Below are 4,474 nucleotides of genomic sequence, written 5' to 3'. Positions count from 1 at the left end.
GATTAGCCAAACCCCAGTTAAAAGAGCCCCAGAACCTGTGGACTATGCATGCGAGTAGCAAAAAGGGTTGGGCCCTTGTATATGAGACGTACCCTACATAAAAATAGAACAAAAACAAGAGCATATATAGCTCTCCTAGATCTCCCAAGTGGGATCATCCCTTGTGGAGATGCCTCCTCATGAAGATGATCAAATCCACACTTACTAGTGATGTATCCAGCACCTCTAATTTGTAGGGACAGACCTTGAAATCTCAGGATGTGGGGATGAATCCCCCCACCTTGTTCTGTCTTTTGCATGTGTTTGTCAGAAATCATTTTGATTCATATGGTGTGGGAGATGGGCACAAGAACGCCTATTGAATTGAGATCGTTTCTCCAAAGGCTTGCACGATTTAGGTGTTTGTTGTTGAACTTTCTTATCCATCGCATAGGCATCACTATTTATCATCATCTTCTCCTTGCTCTTGCCTCTTTTTCTCCTCTAGTTTTTGAAGATCGAGCAACCTAGCCAGAATCCTCTGCATCACATGAAGCACATTAATGGACTTGACGACCATTAAGGAGTTGCAACTTGTAAGCTGCATTTCCAACACATCGTCAAAAGAGTAGGAGTGATAGAATTTGAATGCCAATTTGGGGAAGAAAATTAGCATATTTCATGTAGCTATCCACCACGATCAGGATACAACTGCCTGAATTCGAAGTAGGATATTATATCTAGAAGTATTGAAATCCTCACAAGTTTAAAATATATATCAAATGTAGGTTTCGTTTAATGTTTTTTATGGGTAGTGCATTACTTGGAGGTAGTGAATTTTGAACTTATGTATGTGCATATGTAGCCCAATCTTATCCAAAATAAGTTGAGTTATTTCTTAGTGAAATGAGAAAATCAAAAGTAAGAGCCAACGAAGTCGGCACAATTCGGTAGATATTTGTTTAGTTATGAAACTTCAAATTAACATGCACTTGAATGTAATGTGATCCTTACTATATAATGCACCTCTATGCAAACCACGAATCGTCCTCTTTTTGAATGTGATGGAATCAAGGAATAGATAGCCGCAAACAGGCAAATGTTGGTCAGGGTGGGTAGGCTGGGTGGGCTTTCGGGCTTGGCTTGGGGCTCGCCTAGTTCGGCCAGAGAAGGAAACAGGCTGAGCCAAGCTCCATAGTTGGGCTCATCAAGCGGGGATCCTATTTATTGCTCAGCTTGGGGAATACCTAGCAAACACGCACTCCCGACTTTCGGTCGTGTTTTCCCTGAAGCAGTGATCCTATTTACTGTGTGGGTTTTGGTTTGGAGAATAACTAGCTGGCCCATATTCAAATTTTTTACGTGCTTTTCCTCCAACCGGTCTTGGGAAGGTTCCCTGAATCGGGTTTTCTTTTTCTATGTTTTTCTTTCTTATAGGTTGTTGTGCTTTCTTTTTTTACTTTTCAATGTAAATTTGGGTTTTAAGAAAAATGTGAACATAGTTTCTATTTTGGGAACAAACTTTAAATACGCAGAATTGTTTTACTTTTTCAAACAAAATTTGATTAGCAAAAAAAATTCACGATTTTCTGAATTTTAGCAAACATTTTTGAATTTTATAAAAAATGGAAATGTGTTTTTTTAAATTGAAGATCATCTTTTGAAATTTGGGAACAATTTTTGAAATATGTGAACAGTTTTTGAATCAACAAACATTTTTGAAAAATCATGTACAGTCATTGGATCAATGAATACATTCTAAATTGGCGAAAAACAAATTATTACATAAGTATCAAAAATATTGTGATAACTTTTCCAATTTACGAACATTTTTTGAATTTTGCTAATATTTTCTGAATTCCAGAAGAAAAAACAATTATCTTACATTTTTAAATGTCTACATTATAGGTTTTTTGAAGAAAATAAAGCAAGTGAAAGCCATTCCATTTTGTTTTTGCGGAATTAAAAATTCAGTCTAGTAGCCTGCTTCATGCAGGAAATAAAAAAGCAAGTCGGGTTTGAAATAGCGTGCGCCAGCCTTTGCCAGCATGCGCGTTTGCTGACTACCCTGCGCGCTACGCGCCAAATAGCATGAGCCCCCCCCCTCCCCCCCCCGCGGTCGTCAAGGGCATACAAGCCGAGAATTTTCCTGTCCTGGTACAGTAGGACGGACGGCTCGTGCTTTCCGTGTGATCAAATTAAGGATACGCGACGTGCATACCCCCGGCCCGAAATCACTGTTCTGATCTATCAAAAAAATATAGCATAAAATAAATTTTGCTTAAAACTATTTCACAATTTAATTCTTTTGGACATTCTGTTTCTTCTTTACATAAAAACATTGAGATAGCTCGCGTTGCTGCTTTACATGAAAATACCGAGATAGCTCACCTTGTCGGCTACATGAAGGCGCCAAAGTCTGAAAACACTAGAGATTTTGATGTTTACTAGCAAAAGGGCCCGTGCGTTGCAACAGGAGAAAAAAAAATACCATACGCTTTTAATCTTTTTATAATCATTTTGATTTATTAAAATAATGATGAAGCGTGGGTTGAATAACAAAAATTACAGGGGTTTTTTTATAAAAATAGCGCGGTGGGTTTTCCGACGATAGCAATAGCCTCTTTATTATTAGGTATAGATATAGATATAGATTTAAGAACGGAAGGAGTATTTTTTGTCGTACATGAAGCAATGCTCGGATTTGACTGTCCGCTTTGGAGTACATCGACGCAGATCCGGACAAAATGAAAAAAAAACTGGTCGAGAGGCGGGGCAAGCACAACTCTCGTGGTACAATCGTACACAACTCTCGTGGGCTCTCGTGGTACAATCGTACACAACTCTCGTGGGCTCTCGTGGTACAATCGTACAGGCTACAGGCTACGTTCGGAGTCCGACAGGCTTCTACAGCCACAAGATGTGGTTCACCAGCTTGTCGACGCAGACCCGGGACGACCCACCATCGGCGACGGCCGCGGCCGCCCTGCTCCGGAGCTCCCGGGCGCGCCCCCTCATCCCCTCCCCCTCCTCGCCCCGCATCAGCCGCCGGACGGCCGCCTCCACCGCTCCCCGCTCCAGCACGCTGCCGTCCAGCGCGATGCCCGCGCGCCACACGTGCTCCACGTGCCTCGCGTTGCCCATCTGGTCCCCGAAGCATGGTCGGCAGAGCATCGGCACGCCCCCGCACGCGCCCTCCATCGCCGAGTTCCACCCGCCGTGCGTCCAGAACCCGCCCACGGCCCCGTGCGCCAGCACCTCCTCCTGCGGCGCCCAGCCCACCACCAGGCCACGGCCGCCCGTCGCCGCCGCGAACCCGTCGGGCAGTGCGGCCCGCGGGCGAGCCCCGGCCGGAGCGCCCACAGGAACGGCTGCCCGCTGTTTGCCACGCCCCACGCCGCCTCGGCCAGGTCGGCGCCGCTCATGCTCGCCAGGCTGCCGAAGCTGATGTAGAGCACGGACGCCAGTGCCTGCGCGTCCAGCCAGTGCAGGCAGGAGCGGTCCTGCTAAAGAAGGCTGCTGGACGACGCCGGGGAGAGCTTGTGGAGCGGGCCGACGTCGAACACGGGCACGCCGGCGAGGTCGCGCCGGGTCGCCGCCAAGTCGTCCGCCTCCAGCGCGTCGAAGGTGTTGAGGACGAACCCTGCGGAGCTCCGCACCGCCTCGACCGCCCGGGACAGCAGCTCGCACATGAGCTCGTGCTCGTGGCGGCTCCTGCTGTTGGCGCCCATCAGGTCCCGGATGCGGTACGGCGGCAGCTCCCTCACCGGCGCGTCCAGCTTCGACTCCGCCCCCACCGGGAGGTACCCCTTCTCGCAGAGCACGGGGTTGGCCAGGAAGTTGCGGAAGCAGGTGGCGCTGCCGGTGCGCAGCACCAGCGTCGGCACGCCCAGCCGCCGCGCCACGTGCACGAGGGCCAGCAGGTGCGCGTCGGCGACCAGGCACGCAACCTCGTCCCTGGCGCCGGGAGCGTCCAGCAGGGGCGGCCAGGCGCTCCCGAAACGGCGCCTCGCAGGAGGTGTTGACGGCCATGATGTGCTCCATGGTGGCCGCCACCGTCTCCGGGGTGCCCGCGGGCAAGCCGTCGGGGACGAGGACGAAGCCGTAGGCCAGGTGGCGGGACGGGTCGGGCGCGTTGAAGCGGGCGTGGAAGACAGTGACGGCGAAGCCGCGCTCGTGGAGTAGGCCCGCGAGCTGGAACATGGGGTTGATGTGGCCCTGGTACGGGAGCGGGAAGAGCAGCACGCGGCGGCGGCGGGACCTGGGCTTGCTCCGAGTCTTCGCCTCCTTCACCTCGCCGTGTGGTCACCTCTGCCCCTCGTCCAGCTTGCCGCACGGAGAGAGCTGAGCTGCCGGCCGCGGGCGCGTGTGGATAAGGCCGCCGCCGGAGCAAGCCCCCGCACAAGCCCACCAGATCCCTCCGTGACGGTGACAGCAGGTCCGCGAGAACGGCGGCCACCACCAGCTCCTGCTCGCCGAACTCCTCCTTCCGCAT

General features: G+C 51.0%; 1 pseudogene; it reads right to left on the bottom strand.

Moving 5' to 3' along the window:
- Positions 1-2,886: 2,886 nt before the first annotated feature.
- Positions 2,887-4,474, bottom strand: LOC123408090 (annotated as a pseudogene).

The sequence above is a fragment of the Hordeum vulgare genome, chromosome 7H (assembly GCF_904849725.1).
Source record: "Hordeum vulgare subsp. vulgare chromosome 7H, MorexV3_pseudomolecules_assembly, whole genome shotgun sequence".
NCBI lineage: Eukaryota > Viridiplantae > Streptophyta > Magnoliopsida > Poales > Poaceae > Hordeum > Hordeum vulgare.
This window is presented reverse-complemented; position numbering and strand designations above follow the sequence as displayed.